We start from the raw sequence: 14,642 nt of genomic DNA on the forward strand, positions 1-14,642 counted from the left end.
CGGGTTTCGGTTATAATGAAATGAGCGCAGTAAGTGTTTGGGTGCGATCATACCAGCACTAATGCACCGGATCCCATCAGAACTCCGCAGTTAAGCGTGCTTGGGCGAGAGTAGTACTAGGATGGGTGACCTCCTGGGAAGTCCTCGTGTTGCACCCTTTTTTTCGCCAAATTCCGTTTTTTATTTTTTTCGACGACGGTGCCTTTTTTCCGAGGTCAAACGAGGGTTGCGGAGCGTAGGTGGTCGAGAAATAAGGAACTTGGAAAAAGAACGGCGGAGTTCCGAGAACCGGGCGCAAATTTACGGCATTCCGAACAGAAAAGGGGGTCGGGTCGGGTCGGGTTTGGGTTATAATGAAATGAGCGCAGTAAGTGTTTGGGTGCGATCATACCAGCACTAATGCACCGGATCCCATCAGAACTCCGCAGTTAAGCGTGCTTGGGCGAGAGTAGTACTAGGATGGGTGACCTCCTGGGAAGTCCTCGTGTTGCACCCTTTTTTTCGCCAAATTCCGTTTTTTTATTTTTTTCCGACGACGGTGCCTTTTTTCCGAGGTCAAACGAGGTTGCGGAGCGTAGGTGGTCGAGAAATAAGGAACTTGGAAAAAGAACGGCGGAGTTCCGAGAACCGGGCGCAAATTTACGGCATTCCGAACAGAAAAGGGGGTCGGGTCGGGTCGGGTTTGGGTTATAATGAAATGAGCGCAGCAAGTGTTTGGGTGCGATCATACCAACACTAATGCACCGGATCCCATCAGAACTCCGCAGTTAAGCGTGCTTGGGCGAGAGTAGTACTAGGATGGGTGACCTCCTGGGAAGTCCTAGTGTTGCACCCCTTTTTTCGCCAAATTCCGTTTTTTATTTTTTTCCGACGACGGTGCCTTTTATCCGAGGTCAAACGAGGTTGCGGAGCGTAGGTGGTCGAGAAATAAGGAACTTGGAAAAAGAACGGCGGAGTTCCGAGAACCGGGCGCAAATTTACGGCATTCCGAACAGAAAAGGGGGTCGGGTCGGGTTTCGGTTATAATGAAATGAGCGCAGTAAGTGTTTGGGTGCGATCATACCAGCACTAATGCACCGGATCCCATCAGAACTCCGCAGTTAAGCGTGCTTGGGCGAGAGTAGTACTAGGATGGGTGACCTCCTGGGAAGTCCTCGTGTTGCACCCTTTTTTCGCCAAATTCCGTTTTTTATTTTTTTCGACGACGGTGCCTTTTTTCCGAGGTCAAACGAGGGTTGCGGAGCGTAGGTGGTCGAGAAATAAGGAACTTGGAAAAAGAACGGCGGAGTTCCGAGAACCGGGCGCAAATTTACGGCATTCCGAACAGAAAAGGGGGTCGGGTCGGGTCGGGTTTGGGTTATAATGAAATGAGCGCAGTAAGTGTTTGGGTGCGATCATACCAGCACTAATGCACCGGATCCCATCAGAACTCCGCAGTTAAGCGTGCTTGGGCGAGAGTAGTACTAGGATGGGTGACCTCCTGGGAAGTCCTCGTGTTGCACCCTTTTTTTCGCCAAATTCCGTTTTTTTATTTTTTTCCGACGACGGTGCCTTTTTTCCGAGGTCAAACGAGGTTGCGGAGCGTAGGTGGTCGAGAAATAAGGAACTTGGAAAAAGAACGGCGGAGTTCCGAGAACCGGGCGCAAATTTACGGCATTCCGAACAGAAAAGGGGGTCGGGTCGGGTCGGGTTTGGGTTATAATGAAATGAGCGCAGCAAGTGTTTGGGTGCGATCATACCAGCACTAATGCACCGGATCCCATCAGAACTCCGCAGTTAAGCGTGCTTGGGCGAGAGTAGTACTAGGATGGGTGACCTCCTGGGAAGTCCTAGTGTTGCACCCCTTTTTTCGCCAAATTCCGTTTTTTATTTTTTTCCGACGACGGTGCCTTTTTTCCGAGGTCAAACGAGGTTGCGGAGCGTAGGTGGTCGAGAAATAAGGAACTTGGAAAAAGAACGGCGGAGTTCAGAGAACCGGGCGCAAATTTACGGCATTCCGAACAGAAAAGGGGGTCGGGTCGGGTTTCGGTTATAATGAAATGAGCGCAGTAAGTGTTTGGGTGCGATCATACCAGCACTAATGCACCGGATCCCATCAGAACTCCGCAGTTAAGCGTGCTTGGGCGAGAGTAGTACTAGGATGGGTGACCTCTTGGGAAGTCCTCGTGTTGCACCCTTTTTTTCGCCAAATTCCGTTTTTTATTTTTTTCGACGACGGTGCCTTTTTTCCGAGGTCAAACGAGGGTTGCGGAGCGTAGGTGGTCGAGAAATAAGGAACTTGGAAAAAGAACGGCGGAGTTCCGAGAACCGGGCGCAAATTTACGGCATTCCGAACAGAAAAGGGGGTCGGGTCGGGTCGGGTTTCGGTTATAATGAAATGAGCGCAGTAAGTGTTTGGGTGCGATCATACCAGCACTAATGCACCGGATCCCATCAGAACTCCGCAGTTAAGCGTGCTTGGGCGAGAGTAGTACTAGGATGGGTGACCTCCTGGGAAGTCCTCGTGTTGCACCCTTTTTTTCGCCAAATTCCGTTTTTTATTTTTTTCGACGACGGTGCCTTTTTTCCGAGGTCAAACGAGGGTTGCGGAGCGTAGGTGGTCGAGAAATAAGGAACTTGGAAAAAGAACGGCGGAGTTCCGAGAACCGGGCGCAAATTTACGGCATTCCGAACAGAAAAGGGGGTCGGGTCGGGTCGGGTTTGGGTTATAATGAAATGAGCGCAGTAAGTGTTTGGGTGCGATCATACTAGCACTAATGCACCGGATCCCATCAGAACTCCGCAGTTAAGCGTGCTTGGGCGAGAGTAGTACTAGGATGGGTGACCTCCTGGGAAGTCCTCGTGTTGCACCCTTTTTTTCGCCAAATTCCGTTTTTTTATTTTTTTCCGACGACGGTGCCTTTTTTCCGAGGTCAAACGAGGTTGCGGAGCGTAGGTGGTCGAGAAATAAGGAACTTGGAAAAAGAACGGCGGAGTTCCGAGAACCGGGCGCAAATTTACGGCATTCCGAACAGAAAAGGGGGTCGGGTCGGGTCGGGTTTGGGTTATAATGAAATGAGCGCAGCAAGTGTTTGGGTGCGATCATACCAACACTAATGCACCGGATCCCATCAGAACTCCGCAGTTAAGCGTGCTTGGGCGAGAGTAGTACTAGGATGGGTGACCTCCTGGGAAGTCCTAGTGTTGCACCCCTTTTTTCGCCAAATTCCGTTTTTTATTTTTTTCCGACGACGGTGCCTTTTATCCGAGGTCAAACGAGGTTGCGGAGCGTAGGTGGTCGAGAAATAAGGAACTTGGAAAAAGAACGGCGGAGTTCCGAGAACCGGGCGCAAATTTACGGCATTCCGAACAGAAAAGGGGGTCGGGTCGGGTTTCGGTTATAATGAAATGAGCGCAGTAAGTGTTTGGGTGCGATCATACCAGCACTAATGCACCGGATCCCATCAGAACTCCGCAGTTAAGCGTGCTTGGGCGAGAGTAGTACTAGGATGGGTGACCTCTTGGGAAGTCCTCGTGTTGCACCCTTTTTTTCGCCAAATTCCGTTTTTTATTTTTTTCGACGACGGTGCCTTTTTTCCGAGGTCAAACGAGGGTTGCGGAGCGTAGGTGGTCGAGAAATAAGGAACTTGGAAAAAGAACGGCGGAGTTCCGAGAACCGGGCGCAAATTTACGGCATTCCGAACAGAAAAGGGGGTCGGGTCGAGTCGGGTTTGGGTTATAATGAAATGAGCGCAGTAAGTGTTTGGGTGCGATCATACCAGCACTAATGCACCGGATCCCATCAGAACTCCGCAGTTAAGCGTGCTTGGGCGAGAGTAGTACTAGGATGGGTGACCTCCTGGGAAGTCCTCGTGTTGCACCCTTTTTTTCGCCAAATTCCGTTTTTTTTATTTTTTTCCGACGACGGTGCCTTTTTTCCGAGGTCAAACGAGGTTGCGGAGCGTAGGTGGTCGAGAAATAAGGAACTTGGAAAAAGAACGGCGGAGTTCCGAGAACCGGGCGCAAATTTACGGCATTCCGAACAGAAAAGGGGGTCGGGTCGGGTCGGGTTTGGGTTATAATGAAATGAGCGCAGCAAGTGTTTGGGTGCGATCATACCAACACTAATGCACCGGATCCCATCAGAACTCCGCAGATAAGCGTGCTTGGGCGAGAGTAGTACTAGGATGGGTGACCTCCTGGGAAGTCCTAGTGTTGCACCCCTTTTTTCGCCAAATTCCGTTTTTTATTTTTTTCCGACGACGGTGCCTTTTTTCCGAGGTCAAACGAGGTTGCGGAGCGTAGGTGGTCGAGAAATAAGGAACTTGGAAAAAGAACGGCGGAGTTCAGAGAACCGGGCGCAAATTTACGGCATTCCGAACAGAAAAGGGGGTCGGGTCGGGTTTCGGTTATAATGAAATGAGCGCAGTAAGTGTTTGGGTGCGATCATACCAGCACTAATGCACCGGATCCCATCAGAACTCCGCAGTTAAGCGTGCTTGGGCGAGAGTAGTACTAGGATGGGTGACCTCTTGGGAAGTCCTCGTGTTGCACCCTTTTTTTCGCCAAATTCCGTTTTTTATTTTTTTCGACGACGGTGCCTTTTTTCCGAGGTCAAACGAGGGTTGCGGAGCGTAGGTGGTCGAGAAATAAGGAACTTGGAAAAAGAACGGCGGAGTTCCGAGAACCGGGCGCAAATTTACGGCATTCCGAACAGAAAAGGGGGTCGGGTCGGGTCGGGTTTCGGTTATAATGAAATGAGCGCAGTAAGTGTTTGGGTGCGATCATACCAGCACTAATGCACCGGATCCCATCAGAACTCCGCAGTTAAGCGTGCTTGGGCGAGAGTAGTACTAGGATGGGTGACCTCCTGGGAAGTCCTCGTGTTGCACCCTTTTTTTCGCCAAATTCCGTTTTTTATTTTTTTCGACGACGGTGCCTTTTTTCCGAGGTCAAACGAGGGTTGCGGAGCGTAGGTGGTCGAGAAATAAGGAACTTGGAAAAAGAACGGCGGAGTTCCGAGAACCGGGCGCAAATTTACGGCATTCCGAACAGAAAAGGGGGTCGGGTCGGGTCGGGTTTGGGTTATAATGAAATGAGCGCAGTAAGTGTTTGGGTGCGATCATACCAGCACTAATGCACCGGATCCCATCAGAACTCCGCAGTTAAGCGTGCTTGGGCGAGAGTAGTACTAGGATGGGTGACCTCCTGGGAAGTCCTCGTGTTGCACCCTTTTTTTCGCCAAATTCCGTTTTTTTATTTTTTTCCGACGACGGTGCCTTTTTTCCGAGGTCAAACGAGGTTGCGGAGCGTAGGTGGTCGAGAAATAAGGAACTTGGAAAAAGAACGGCGGAGTTCCGAGAACCGGGCGCAAATTTACGGCATTCCGAACAGAAAAGGGGGTCGGGTCGGGTCGGGTTTGGGTTATAATGAAATGAGCGCAGCAAGTGTTTGGGTGCGATCATACCAACACTAATGCACCGGATCCCATCAGAACTCCGCAGTTAAGCGTGCTTGGGCGAGAGTAGTACTAGGATGGGTGACCTCCTGGGAAGTCCTAGTGTTGCACCCCTTTTTTCGCCAAATTCCGTTTTTTATTTTTTTCCGACGACGGTGCCTTTTATCCGAGGTCAAACGAGGTTGCGGAGCGTAGGTGGTCGAGAAATAAGGAACTTGGAAAAAGAACGGCGGAGTTCCGAGAACCGGGCGCAAATTTACGGCATTCCGAACAGAAAAGGGGGTCGGGTCGGGTTTCGGTTATAATGAAATGAGCGCAGTAAGTGTTTGGGTGCGATCATACCAGCACTAATGCACCGGATCCCATCAGAACTCCGCAGTTAAGCGTGCTTGGGCGAGAGTAGTACTAGGATGGGTGACCTCTTGGGAAGTCCTCGTGTTGCACCCTTTTTTTCGCCAAATTCCGTTTTTTATTTTTTTCGACGACGGTGCCTTTTTTCCGAGGTCAAACGAGGGTTGCGGAGCGTAGGTGGTCGAGAAATAAGGAACTTGGAAAAAGAACGGCGGAGTTCCGAGAACCGGGCGCAAATTTACGGCATTCCGAACAGAAAAGGGGGTCGGGTCGAGTCGGGTTTGGGTTATAATGAAATGAGCGCAGTAAGTGTTTGGGTGCGATCATACCAGCACTAATGCACCGGATCCCATCAGAACTCCGCAGTTAAGCGTGCTTGGGCGAGAGTAGTACTAGGATGGGTGACCTCCTGGGAAGTCCTCGTGTTGCACCCTTTTTTTCGCCAAATTCCGTTTTTTTATTTTTTTCCGACGACGGTGCCTTTTTTCCGAGGTCAAACGAGGTTGCGGAGCGTAGGTGGTCGAGAAATAAGGAACTTGGAAAAAGAACGGCGGAGTTCCGAGAACCGGGCGCAAATTTACGGCATTCCGAACAGAAAAGGGGGTCGGGTCGGGTCGGGTTTGGGTTATAATGAAATGAGCGCAGCAAGTGTTTGGGTGCGATCATACCAACACTAATGCACCGGATCCCATCAGAACTCCGCAGTTAAGCGTGCTTGGGCGAGAGTAGTACTAGGATGGGTGACCTCCTGGGAAGTCCTAGTGTTGCACCCCTTTTTTCGCCAAATTCCGTTTTTTATTTTTTTCCGACGACGGTGCCTTTTTTCCGAGGTCAAACGAGGTTGCGGAGCGTAGGTGGTCGAGAAATAAGGAACTTGGAAAAAGAACGGCGGAGTTCCGAGAACCGGGCGCAAATTTACGGCATTCCGAACAGAAAAGGGGGTCGGGTCGGGTTTCGGTTATAATGAAATGAGCGCAGTAAGTGTTTGGGTGCGATCATACCAGCACTAATGCACCGGATCCCATCAGAACTCCGCAGTTAAGCGTGCTTGGGCGAGAGTAGTACTAGGATGGGTGACCTCTTGGGAAGTCCTCGTGTTGCACCCTTTTTTTCGCCAAATTCCGTTTTTTATTTTTTTCGACGACGGTGCCTTTTTTCCGAGGTCAAACGAGGGTTGCGGAGCGTAGGTGGTCGAGAAATAAGGAACTTGGAAAAAGAACGGCGGAGTTCCGAGAACCGGGCGCAAATTTACGGCATTCCGAACAGAAAAGGGGGTCGGGTCGGGTCGGGTTTCGGTTATAATGAAATGAGCGCAGTAAGTGTTTGGGTGCGATCATACCAGCACTAATGCACCGGATCCCATCAGAACTCCGCAGTTAAGCGTGCTTGGGCGAGAGTAGTACTAGGATGGGTGACCTCCTGGGAAGTCCTCGTGTTGCACCCTTTTTTTCGCCAAATTCCGTTTTTTATTTTTTTCGACGACGGTGCCTTTTTTCCGAGGTCAAACGAGGGTTGCGGAGCGTAGGTGGTCGAGAAATAAGGAACTTGGAAAAAGAACGGCGGAGTTCCGAGAACCGGGCGCAAATTTACGGCATTCCGAACAGAAAAGGGGGTCGGGTCGGGTCGGGTTTGGGTTATAATGAAATGAGCGCAGTAAGTGTTTGGGTGCGATCATACCAGCACTAATGCACCGGATCCCATCAGAACTCCGCAGTTAAGCGTGCTTGGGCGAGAGTAGTACTAGGATGGGTGACCTCCTGGGAAGTCCTCGTGTTGCACCCTTTTTTTCGCCAAATTCCGTTTTTTTATTTTTTTTCGACGACGGTGCCTTTTTTCCGAGGTCAAACGAGGTTGCGGAGCGTAGGTGGTCGAGAAATAAGGAACTTGGAAAAAGAACGGCGGAGTTCCGAGAACCGGGCGCAAAGTTACGGCATTCCGAACAGAAAAGGGGGTCGGGTCGGGTTTCGGTTATAATGAAATGAGCGCAGTAAGTGTTTGGGTGCGATCATACCAGCACTAATGCACCGGATCCCATCAGAACTCCGCAGTTAAGCGTGCTTGGGCGAGAGTAGTACTAGGATGGGTGACCTCCTGGGAAGTCCTCGTGTTGCACCCTTTTTTTCGCCAAATTCCGTTTTTTTATTTTTTTCGACGACGGTGCCTTTTTTCCGAGGTCAAACGAGGTTGCGGAGCGTAGGTGGTCGAGAAATAAGGAACTTGGAAAAAGAACGGCGGAGTTCCGAGAACCGGGCGCAAATTTACGGCATTCCGAACAGAAAAGGGGGTCGGGCCGGGTTTCGGTTATAATGAAATGAGCGCAGTAAGTGTTTGGGTGCGATCATACCAGCACTAATGCACCGGATCCCATCAGAACTCCGCAGTTAAGCGTGCTTGGGCGAGAGTAGTACTAGGATGGGTGACCTCCTGGGAAGTCCTCGTGTTGCACCCTTTTTTTCGCCAAATTCCGTTTTTTATTTTTTTCGACGACGGTGCCTTTTTTCCGAGGTCAAACGAGGGTTGCGGAGCGTAGGTGGTCGAGAAATAAGGAACTTGGAAAAAGAACGGCGGAGTTCCGAGAACCGGGCGCAAATTTACGGCATTCCGAACAGAAAAGGGGGTCGGGTCGGGTCGGGTTTGGGTTATAATGAAATGAGCGCAGTAAGTGTTTGGGTGCGATCATACCAGCACTAATGCACCGGATCCCATCAGAACTCCGCAGTTAAGCGTGCTTGGGCGAGAGTAGTACTAGGATGGGTGACCTCCTGGGAAGTCCTCGTGTTGCACCCTTTTTTTCGCCAAATTCCGTTTTTTTATTTTTTTCGACGACGGTGCCTTTTTTCCGAGGTCAAACGAGGTTGCGGAGCGTAGGTGGTCGAGAAATAAGGAACTTGGAAAAAGAACGGCGGAGTTCCGAGAACCGGGCGCAAATTTACGGCATTCCGAACAGAAAAGGGGGTCGGGTCGGGTTTCGGTTATAATGAAATGAGCGCAGTAAGTGTTTGGGTGCGATCATACCAGCACTAATGCACCGGATCCCATCAGAACTCCGCAGTTAAGCGTGCTTGGGCGAGAGTAGTACTAGGATGGGTGACCTCCTGGGAAGTCCTCGTGTTGCACCCTTTTTTTCGCCAAATTCCGTTTTTTATTTTTTTCCGACGACGGTGCCTTTTTTCCGAGGTCAAACGAGGTTGCGGAGCGTAGGTGGTCGAGAAATAAGGAACTTGGAAAAAGAACGGCGGAGTTCCGAGAACCGGGCGCAAAGTTACGGCATTCCGAACAGAAAAGGGGTCGGGTCGGGTTTGGGTTATAATGAAATGAGCGCAGTAAGTGTTTGGGTGCGATCATACCAGCACTAATGCACCGGATCCCATCAGAACTCCCCAGTTAAGCGTGCTTGGGCGAGAGTAGTACTAGGATTGGTGACCTCCTGGGAAGTCCTCGTGTTGCACCCTTTTTTTCGCCAAATTCCGTTTTTTATTTTTTTCCGACGACGGTGCCTTTTTTCCGAGGTCAAATGAGGTTGTGGAGCGTAGGTGGTCGAGAAATAAGGAACTTGGAAAAAGAACGGCGGAGTTCCGAGAACCGGGCGCAAATTTACGGCATTCCGAACAGAAAAGGGGGTCGGGTCGGGTTTCGGTTATAATGAAATGAGCGCAGTAAGTGTTTGGGTGCGATCATACCAGCACTAATGCACCGGATCCCATCAGAACTCCGCAGTTAAGCGTGCTTGGGCGAGAGTAGTACTAGGATGGGTGACCTCCTGGGAAGTCCTCGTGTTGCACCCTTTTTTTCGCCAAATTCCGTTTTTTATTTTTTTTTCGACGACGGTGCCTTTTTTCCGAGGTCAAACGAGGGTTGCGGAGCGTAGGTGGTCGAGAAATAAGGAACTTGGAAAAAGAACGGCGGAGTTCCGAGAACCGGGCGCAAATTTACGGCATTCCGAACAGAAAAGGGGGTCGGGTCGGGTCGGGTTTGGGTTATAATGAAATGAGCGCAGTAAGTGTTTGGGTGCGATCATACCAGCACTAATGCACCGGATCCCATCAGAACTCCGCAGTTAAGCGTGCTTGGGCGAGAGTAGTACTAGGATGGGTGACCTCCTGGGAAGTCCTCGTGTTGCACCCTTTTTTTCGCCAAATTCCGTTTTTTTATTTTTTTCGACGACGGTGCCTTTTTTCCGAGGTCAAACGAGGTTGCGGAGCGTAGGTGGTCGAGAAATAAGGAACTTGGAAAAAGAACGGCGGAGTTCCGAGAACCGGGCGCAAAGTTACGGCATTCCGAACAGAAAAGGGGGTCGGGTCGGGTTTCGGTTATAATGAAATGAGCGCAGTAAGTGTTTGGGTGCGATCATACCAGCACTAATGCACCGGATCCCATCAGAACTCCCCAGTTAAGCGTGCTTGGGCGAGAGTAGTACTAGGATGGGTGACCTCCTGGGAAGTCCTCGTGTTGCACCCTTTTTTTCGCCAAATTCCGTTTTTTATTTTTTTCCGACGACGGTGCCTTTTTTCCGAGGTCAAACGAGGTTGCGGAGCGTAGGTGGTCGAGAAATAAGGAACTTGGAAAAAGAACGGCGGAGTTCCGAGAACCGGGCGCAAAGTTACGGCATTCCGAACAGAAAAGGGGGTCGGGTCGGGTTTGGGTTATAATGAAATGAGCGCAGTAAGTGTTTGGGTGCGATCATACCAGCACTAATGCACCGGATCCCATCAGAACTCCCCAGTTAAGCGTGCTTGGGCGAGAGTAGTACTAGGATGGGTGACCTCCTGGGAAGTCCTCGTGTTGCACCCTTTTTTTCGCCAAATTCCGTTTTTTATTTTTTTCCGACGACGGTGCCTTTTTTCCGAGGTCAAACGAGGTTGCGGAGCGTAGGTGGTCGAGAAATAAGGAACTTGGAAAAAGAACGGCGGAGTTCCGAGAACCGGGCGCAAAGTTACGGCATTCCGAACAGAAAAGGGGGTCGGGTCGGGTTTCGGTTATAATGAAATGAGCGCAGTAAGTGTTTGGGTGCGATCATACCAGCACTAATGCACCGGATCCCATCAGAACTCCGCAGTTAAGCGTGCTTGGGCGAGAGTAGTACTAGGATGGGTGACCTCCTGGGAAGTCCTCGTGTTGCACCCTTTTTTTCGCCAAATTCCGTTTTTTATTTTTTTCGACGACGGTGCCTTTTTCCCGAGGTCAAACGAGGGTTGCGGAGCGTAGGTGGTCGAGAAATAAGGAACTTGGAAAAAGAACGGCGGAGTTCCGAGAACCGGGCGCAAATTTACGGCATTCCGAACAGAAAAGGGGGTCGGGTCGGGTCGGGTTTCGGTTATAATGAAATGAGCGCAGTAAGTGTTTGGGTGCGATCATACCAGCACTAATGCACCGGATCCCATCAGAACTCCGCAGTTAAGCGTGCTTGGGCGAGAGTAGTACTAGGATGGGTGACCTCCTGGGAAGTCCTCGTGTTGCACCCTTTTTTTCGCCAAATTCCGTTTTTTTATTTTTTTCGACGACGGTGCCTTTTTTCCGAGGTCAAACGAGGTTGCGGAGCGTAGGTGGTCGAGAAATAAGGAACTTGGAAAAAGAACGGCGGAGTTCCGAGAACCGGGCGCAAAGTTACGGCATCCCAACAAAAAGGGTCGGGTCGGGTTTGGGTTATAATGAAATGAGCGCAGTAAGTGTTTGGGTGCGATCATACCAGCACTAATGCACCGGATCCCATCAGAACTCCCCAGTTAAGCGTGCTTGGGCGAGAGTAGTACTAGGATTGGTGACCTCCTGGGAAGTCCTCGTGTTGCACCCTTTTTTTCGCCAAATTCCGTTTTTTATTTTTTTCCGACGACGGTGCCTTTTTTCCGAGGTCAAATGAGGTTGCGGAGCGTAGGTGGTCGAGAAATAAGGAACTTGGAAAAAGAACGGCGGAGTTCCGAGAACCGGGCGCAAAGTTACGGCATTCCGAACAGAAAAGGGGGTATGGTCGGGTTTCGGTTATAATGAAATGAGCGCAGTAAGTGTTTGGGTGCGATCATACCAGCACTAATGCACCGGATCCCATCAGAACTCCGCAGTAAAGCGTGCTTGGGCGAGAGTAGTACTAGGATGGGTGACCTCCTGGGAAGTCCTCGTGTTGCACCCTTTTTTTCGCCAAATTCCGTTTTTTTATTTTTTTTCGACGACGGTGCCTTTTTTCCGAGGTCAAACGAGGTTGCGGAGCGTAGGTGGTCGAGAAATAAGGAACTTGGAAAAAGAACGGCGGAGTTCCGAGAACCGGGCGCAAATTTACGGCATTCCGAACAGAAAAGGGGGTCGGGTCGGGTTTCGGTTATAATGAAATGAGCGCAGTAAGTGTTTGGGTGCGATCATACCAGCACTAATGCACCGGATCCCATCAGAACTCCGCAGTTAAGCGTGCTTGGGCGAGAGTAGTACTAGGATGGGTGACCTCCTGGGAAGTCCTCGTGTTGCACCCTTTTTTTCGCCAAATTCCGTTTTTTTATTTTTTTCGACGACGGTGCCTTTTTTCCGAGGTCAAACGAGGTTGCGGAGCGTAGGTGGTCGAGAAATAAGGAACTTGGAAAAAGAACGGCGGAGTTCCGAGAACCGGGCGCAAAGTTACGGCATTCCGAACAGAAAAGGGGGTCGGGTCGGGTTTCGGTTATAATGAAATGAGCGCAGTAAGTGTTTGGGTGCGATCATACCAGCACTAATGCACCGGATCCCATCAGAACTCCCCAGTTAAGCGTGCTTGGGCGAGAGTAGTACTAGGATGGGTGACCTCCTGGGAAGTCCTCGTGTTGCACCCTTTTTTTCGCCAAATTCCGTTTTTTATTTTTTTCCGACGACGGTGCCTTTTTTCCGAGGTCAAATGAGGTTGCGGAGCGTAGGTGGTCGAGAAATAAGGAACTTGGAAAAAGAACGGCGGAGTTCCGAGAACCGGGCGCAAATTTACGGCATTCCGAACAGAAAAGGGGGTCGGGTCGGGTCGGGTTTGAGTTATAATGAAATGAGCGCAGTAAGTGTTTGGGTGCGATCATACCAGCACTAATGCACCGGATCCCATCAGAACTCCGCAGTTAAGCGTGCTTGGGCGAGAGTAGTACTAGGATGGGTGACCTCCTGGGAAGTCCTCGTGTTGCACCCTTTTTTTCGCCAAATTCCGTTTTTTATTTTTTTCGACGACGGTGCCTTTTTCCCGAGGTCAAACGAGGGTTGCGGAGCGTAGGTGGTCGAGAAATAAGGAACTTGGAAAAAGAACGGCGGAGTTCCGAGAACCGGGCGCAAATTTACGGCATTCCGAACAGAAAAGGGGGTCGGGTCGGGTCGGGTTTGGGTTATAATGAAATGAGCGCAGTAAGTGTTTGGGTGCGATCATACCAGCACTAATGCACCGGATCCCATCAGAACTCCGCAGTTAAGCGTGCTTGGGCGAGAGTAGTACTAGGATGGGTGACCTCCTGGGAAGTCCTGGTGTTGCACCCTTTTTTTCGCCAAATTCCGTTTTTTTATTTTTTTCGACGACGGTGCCTTTTTTCCGAGGTCAAACGAGGTTGCGGAGCGTAGGTGGTCGAGAAATAAGGAACTTGGAAAAAGAACGGCGGAGTTCCGAGAACCGGGCGCAAAGTTACGGCATTCCGAACAGAAAAGGGGGCCGGGTCGGGTTTGGGTTATAATGAAATGAGCGCAGTAAGTGTTTGGGTGCGATCATACCAGCACTAATGCACCGGATCCCATCAGAACTCCCCAGTTAAGCGTGCTTGGGCGAGAGTAGTACTAGGATGGGTGACCTCCTGGGAAGTCCTCGTGTTGCACCCTTTTTTTCGCCAAATTCCGTTTTTTATTTTTTTCCGACGACGGTGCCTTTTTTCCGAGGTCAAACGAGGTTGCGGAGCGTAGGTGGTCGAGAAATAAGGAACTTGGAAAAAGAACGGCGGATTTCCGAGAACCGGGCGCAAATTCACGGCATTCCGAACAGAAAAGGGGGTCGGGTCGGGTTTCGGTTATAATGAAATGAGCGCAGTAAGTGTTTGGGTGCGATCATACCAGCACTAATGCACCGGATCCCATCAGAACTCCGCAGTTAAGCGTGCTTGGGCGAGAGTAGTACTAGGATGGGTGACCTCCTGGGAAGTCCTCGTGTTGCACCCTTTTTTTCGCCAAATTCCGTTTTTTTATTTTTTTCGACGACGGTGCCTTTTTTCCGAGGTCAAACGAGGTTGCGGAGCGTAGGTGGTCGAGAAATAAGGAACTTGGAAAAAGAACGGCGGAGTTCCGAGAACCGGGCGCAAAGTTACGGCATTCCGAACAGAAAAGGGGGTCGGGTCGGGTTTGGGTTATAATGAAATGAGCGCAGTAAGTGTTTGGATGCGATCATACCAGCACTAATGCACCGGATCCCATCAGAACAACGCAGTTAAGCGTGCTTGGGCGAGAGTAGTACTAGGATGGGTGACCTCCTGGGAAGTCCTCGTGTTGCACCCTTTTTTTCGCCAAATTCCGTTTTTTTATTTTTTTCGACGACGGTGCCTTTTTTCCGAGGTCAAACGAGGTTGCGGAGCGTAGGTGGTCGAGAAATAAGGAACTTGGAAAAAGAACGGCGGAGTTCCGAGAACCGGGCGCAAAGTTACGGCATTCCGAACAGAAAAGGGGGTCGGGTCGGGTTTCGGTTATAATGAAATGAGCGCAGTAAGTGTTTGGGTGCGATCATACCAGCACTAATGCACCGGATCCCATCAGAACTCCGCAGTTAAGCGTGCTTGGGCGAGAGTAGTACTAGGATGGGTGACCTCCTGGGAAGTCCTCGTGTTGCACCCTTTTTTTCGCCAAATTCCGTTTTTTATTTTTTTCCGACGACGGTGCCTTTTTTCCG

At 50.5% G+C, this 14,642-nt stretch overlaps 44 non-coding genes across 44 annotated transcripts; all 44 read left to right on the forward strand.

Moving 5' to 3' along the window:
* Window positions 1–39: 39 nt before the first annotated feature.
* Window positions 40–158, forward strand: LOC130468572 (5S ribosomal RNA). The gene has a single exon (XR_008928957.1). It is a non-coding gene; the product is annotated as a 5S ribosomal RNA (ribosomal RNA).
* Window positions 159–377: 219 nt separating this feature from the next.
* On the forward strand, window positions 378–496 carry LOC130468573 (5S ribosomal RNA). Its single transcript, XR_008928958.1, has one exon. It is a non-coding gene; the product is annotated as a 5S ribosomal RNA (ribosomal RNA).
* Window positions 497–716: 220 nt separating this feature from the next.
* On the forward strand, window positions 717–835 carry LOC130468812 (5S ribosomal RNA). The gene has a single exon (XR_008929197.1). It is a non-coding gene; the product is annotated as a 5S ribosomal RNA (ribosomal RNA).
* Window positions 836–1,049: 214 nt separating this feature from the next.
* Window positions 1,050–1,168, forward strand: LOC130468574 (5S ribosomal RNA). Its single transcript, XR_008928959.1, has one exon. It is a non-coding gene; the product is annotated as a 5S ribosomal RNA (ribosomal RNA).
* A 218-nt stretch (window positions 1,169–1,386) lies between these two features.
* LOC130468575 (5S ribosomal RNA) lies at window positions 1,387–1,505 on the forward strand. Its single transcript, XR_008928960.1, has one exon. It is a non-coding gene; the product is annotated as a 5S ribosomal RNA (ribosomal RNA).
* A 220-nt stretch (window positions 1,506–1,725) lies between these two features.
* On the forward strand, window positions 1,726–1,844 carry LOC130468689 (5S ribosomal RNA). Its single transcript, XR_008929074.1, has one exon. It is a non-coding gene; the product is annotated as a 5S ribosomal RNA (ribosomal RNA).
* Window positions 1,845–2,058: 214 nt separating this feature from the next.
* LOC130468629 (5S ribosomal RNA) lies at window positions 2,059–2,177 on the forward strand. The gene has a single exon (XR_008929014.1). It is a non-coding gene; the product is annotated as a 5S ribosomal RNA (ribosomal RNA).
* Window positions 2,178–2,396: 219 nt separating this feature from the next.
* Window positions 2,397–2,515, forward strand: LOC130468576 (5S ribosomal RNA). Its single transcript, XR_008928961.1, has one exon. It is a non-coding gene; the product is annotated as a 5S ribosomal RNA (ribosomal RNA).
* Window positions 2,516–2,734: 219 nt separating this feature from the next.
* On the forward strand, window positions 2,735–2,853 carry LOC130468679 (5S ribosomal RNA). The gene has a single exon (XR_008929064.1). It is a non-coding gene; the product is annotated as a 5S ribosomal RNA (ribosomal RNA).
* Window positions 2,854–3,073: 220 nt separating this feature from the next.
* On the forward strand, window positions 3,074–3,192 carry LOC130468813 (5S ribosomal RNA). The gene has a single exon (XR_008929198.1). It is a non-coding gene; the product is annotated as a 5S ribosomal RNA (ribosomal RNA).
* Window positions 3,193–3,406: 214 nt separating this feature from the next.
* Window positions 3,407–3,525, forward strand: LOC130468630 (5S ribosomal RNA). Its single transcript, XR_008929015.1, has one exon. It is a non-coding gene; the product is annotated as a 5S ribosomal RNA (ribosomal RNA).
* A 219-nt stretch (window positions 3,526–3,744) lies between these two features.
* On the forward strand, window positions 3,745–3,863 carry LOC130468577 (5S ribosomal RNA). Its single transcript, XR_008928962.1, has one exon. It is a non-coding gene; the product is annotated as a 5S ribosomal RNA (ribosomal RNA).
* Window positions 3,864–4,084: 221 nt separating this feature from the next.
* LOC130468862 (5S ribosomal RNA) lies at window positions 4,085–4,203 on the forward strand. Its single transcript, XR_008929247.1, has one exon. It is a non-coding gene; the product is annotated as a 5S ribosomal RNA (ribosomal RNA).
* A 214-nt stretch (window positions 4,204–4,417) lies between these two features.
* Window positions 4,418–4,536, forward strand: LOC130468631 (5S ribosomal RNA). The gene has a single exon (XR_008929016.1). It is a non-coding gene; the product is annotated as a 5S ribosomal RNA (ribosomal RNA).
* A 219-nt stretch (window positions 4,537–4,755) lies between these two features.
* On the forward strand, window positions 4,756–4,874 carry LOC130468578 (5S ribosomal RNA). The gene has a single exon (XR_008928963.1). It is a non-coding gene; the product is annotated as a 5S ribosomal RNA (ribosomal RNA).
* Window positions 4,875–5,093: 219 nt separating this feature from the next.
* On the forward strand, window positions 5,094–5,212 carry LOC130468579 (5S ribosomal RNA). The gene has a single exon (XR_008928964.1). It is a non-coding gene; the product is annotated as a 5S ribosomal RNA (ribosomal RNA).
* Window positions 5,213–5,432: 220 nt separating this feature from the next.
* Window positions 5,433–5,551, forward strand: LOC130468814 (5S ribosomal RNA). Its single transcript, XR_008929199.1, has one exon. It is a non-coding gene; the product is annotated as a 5S ribosomal RNA (ribosomal RNA).
* A 214-nt stretch (window positions 5,552–5,765) lies between these two features.
* LOC130468633 (5S ribosomal RNA) lies at window positions 5,766–5,884 on the forward strand. Its single transcript, XR_008929018.1, has one exon. It is a non-coding gene; the product is annotated as a 5S ribosomal RNA (ribosomal RNA).
* Window positions 5,885–6,103: 219 nt separating this feature from the next.
* Window positions 6,104–6,222, forward strand: LOC130468580 (5S ribosomal RNA). Its single transcript, XR_008928965.1, has one exon. It is a non-coding gene; the product is annotated as a 5S ribosomal RNA (ribosomal RNA).
* Window positions 6,223–6,442: 220 nt separating this feature from the next.
* LOC130468816 (5S ribosomal RNA) lies at window positions 6,443–6,561 on the forward strand. Its single transcript, XR_008929201.1, has one exon. It is a non-coding gene; the product is annotated as a 5S ribosomal RNA (ribosomal RNA).
* A 214-nt stretch (window positions 6,562–6,775) lies between these two features.
* Window positions 6,776–6,894, forward strand: LOC130468634 (5S ribosomal RNA). The gene has a single exon (XR_008929019.1). It is a non-coding gene; the product is annotated as a 5S ribosomal RNA (ribosomal RNA).
* A 219-nt stretch (window positions 6,895–7,113) lies between these two features.
* On the forward strand, window positions 7,114–7,232 carry LOC130468581 (5S ribosomal RNA). The gene has a single exon (XR_008928966.1). It is a non-coding gene; the product is annotated as a 5S ribosomal RNA (ribosomal RNA).
* A 219-nt stretch (window positions 7,233–7,451) lies between these two features.
* Window positions 7,452–7,570, forward strand: LOC130468583 (5S ribosomal RNA). The gene has a single exon (XR_008928968.1). It is a non-coding gene; the product is annotated as a 5S ribosomal RNA (ribosomal RNA).
* A 215-nt stretch (window positions 7,571–7,785) lies between these two features.
* Window positions 7,786–7,904, forward strand: LOC130468584 (5S ribosomal RNA). Its single transcript, XR_008928969.1, has one exon. It is a non-coding gene; the product is annotated as a 5S ribosomal RNA (ribosomal RNA).
* Window positions 7,905–8,118: 214 nt separating this feature from the next.
* Window positions 8,119–8,237, forward strand: LOC130468585 (5S ribosomal RNA). Its single transcript, XR_008928970.1, has one exon. It is a non-coding gene; the product is annotated as a 5S ribosomal RNA (ribosomal RNA).
* Window positions 8,238–8,456: 219 nt separating this feature from the next.
* On the forward strand, window positions 8,457–8,575 carry LOC130468586 (5S ribosomal RNA). The gene has a single exon (XR_008928971.1). It is a non-coding gene; the product is annotated as a 5S ribosomal RNA (ribosomal RNA).
* A 214-nt stretch (window positions 8,576–8,789) lies between these two features.
* LOC130468587 (5S ribosomal RNA) lies at window positions 8,790–8,908 on the forward strand. The gene has a single exon (XR_008928972.1). It is a non-coding gene; the product is annotated as a 5S ribosomal RNA (ribosomal RNA).
* A 213-nt stretch (window positions 8,909–9,121) lies between these two features.
* Window positions 9,122–9,240, forward strand: LOC130468866 (5S ribosomal RNA). The gene has a single exon (XR_008929251.1). It is a non-coding gene; the product is annotated as a 5S ribosomal RNA (ribosomal RNA).
* A 214-nt stretch (window positions 9,241–9,454) lies between these two features.
* LOC130468588 (5S ribosomal RNA) lies at window positions 9,455–9,573 on the forward strand. Its single transcript, XR_008928973.1, has one exon. It is a non-coding gene; the product is annotated as a 5S ribosomal RNA (ribosomal RNA).
* A 221-nt stretch (window positions 9,574–9,794) lies between these two features.
* Window positions 9,795–9,913, forward strand: LOC130468589 (5S ribosomal RNA). Its single transcript, XR_008928974.1, has one exon. It is a non-coding gene; the product is annotated as a 5S ribosomal RNA (ribosomal RNA).
* A 214-nt stretch (window positions 9,914–10,127) lies between these two features.
* On the forward strand, window positions 10,128–10,246 carry LOC130468734 (5S ribosomal RNA). Its single transcript, XR_008929119.1, has one exon. It is a non-coding gene; the product is annotated as a 5S ribosomal RNA (ribosomal RNA).
* Window positions 10,247–10,460: 214 nt separating this feature from the next.
* LOC130468735 (5S ribosomal RNA) lies at window positions 10,461–10,579 on the forward strand. Its single transcript, XR_008929120.1, has one exon. It is a non-coding gene; the product is annotated as a 5S ribosomal RNA (ribosomal RNA).
* Window positions 10,580–10,793: 214 nt separating this feature from the next.
* Window positions 10,794–10,912, forward strand: LOC130468590 (5S ribosomal RNA). The gene has a single exon (XR_008928975.1). It is a non-coding gene; the product is annotated as a 5S ribosomal RNA (ribosomal RNA).
* Window positions 10,913–11,131: 219 nt separating this feature from the next.
* On the forward strand, window positions 11,132–11,250 carry LOC130468591 (5S ribosomal RNA). Its single transcript, XR_008928976.1, has one exon. It is a non-coding gene; the product is annotated as a 5S ribosomal RNA (ribosomal RNA).
* A 210-nt stretch (window positions 11,251–11,460) lies between these two features.
* Window positions 11,461–11,579, forward strand: LOC130468867 (5S ribosomal RNA). The gene has a single exon (XR_008929252.1). It is a non-coding gene; the product is annotated as a 5S ribosomal RNA (ribosomal RNA).
* A 214-nt stretch (window positions 11,580–11,793) lies between these two features.
* LOC130468676 (5S ribosomal RNA) lies at window positions 11,794–11,912 on the forward strand. The gene has a single exon (XR_008929061.1). It is a non-coding gene; the product is annotated as a 5S ribosomal RNA (ribosomal RNA).
* Window positions 11,913–12,127: 215 nt separating this feature from the next.
* Window positions 12,128–12,246, forward strand: LOC130468592 (5S ribosomal RNA). The gene has a single exon (XR_008928977.1). It is a non-coding gene; the product is annotated as a 5S ribosomal RNA (ribosomal RNA).
* A 214-nt stretch (window positions 12,247–12,460) lies between these two features.
* On the forward strand, window positions 12,461–12,579 carry LOC130468736 (5S ribosomal RNA). The gene has a single exon (XR_008929121.1). It is a non-coding gene; the product is annotated as a 5S ribosomal RNA (ribosomal RNA).
* A 219-nt stretch (window positions 12,580–12,798) lies between these two features.
* On the forward strand, window positions 12,799–12,917 carry LOC130468594 (5S ribosomal RNA). Its single transcript, XR_008928979.1, has one exon. It is a non-coding gene; the product is annotated as a 5S ribosomal RNA (ribosomal RNA).
* A 219-nt stretch (window positions 12,918–13,136) lies between these two features.
* Window positions 13,137–13,255, forward strand: LOC130468719 (5S ribosomal RNA). Its single transcript, XR_008929104.1, has one exon. It is a non-coding gene; the product is annotated as a 5S ribosomal RNA (ribosomal RNA).
* Window positions 13,256–13,469: 214 nt separating this feature from the next.
* Window positions 13,470–13,588, forward strand: LOC130468738 (5S ribosomal RNA). The gene has a single exon (XR_008929123.1). It is a non-coding gene; the product is annotated as a 5S ribosomal RNA (ribosomal RNA).
* A 214-nt stretch (window positions 13,589–13,802) lies between these two features.
* Window positions 13,803–13,921, forward strand: LOC130468595 (5S ribosomal RNA). The gene has a single exon (XR_008928980.1). It is a non-coding gene; the product is annotated as a 5S ribosomal RNA (ribosomal RNA).
* A 214-nt stretch (window positions 13,922–14,135) lies between these two features.
* On the forward strand, window positions 14,136–14,254 carry LOC130468890 (5S ribosomal RNA). The gene has a single exon (XR_008929275.1). It is a non-coding gene; the product is annotated as a 5S ribosomal RNA (ribosomal RNA).
* A 214-nt stretch (window positions 14,255–14,468) lies between these two features.
* On the forward strand, window positions 14,469–14,587 carry LOC130468596 (5S ribosomal RNA). The gene has a single exon (XR_008928981.1). It is a non-coding gene; the product is annotated as a 5S ribosomal RNA (ribosomal RNA).
* Window positions 14,588–14,642: the final 55 nt, after the last annotated feature.

The sequence above is a fragment of the Spinacia oleracea genome, chromosome 2 (assembly GCF_020520425.1).
Source record: "Spinacia oleracea cultivar Varoflay chromosome 2, BTI_SOV_V1, whole genome shotgun sequence".
NCBI lineage: Eukaryota > Viridiplantae > Streptophyta > Magnoliopsida > Caryophyllales > Amaranthaceae > Spinacia > Spinacia oleracea.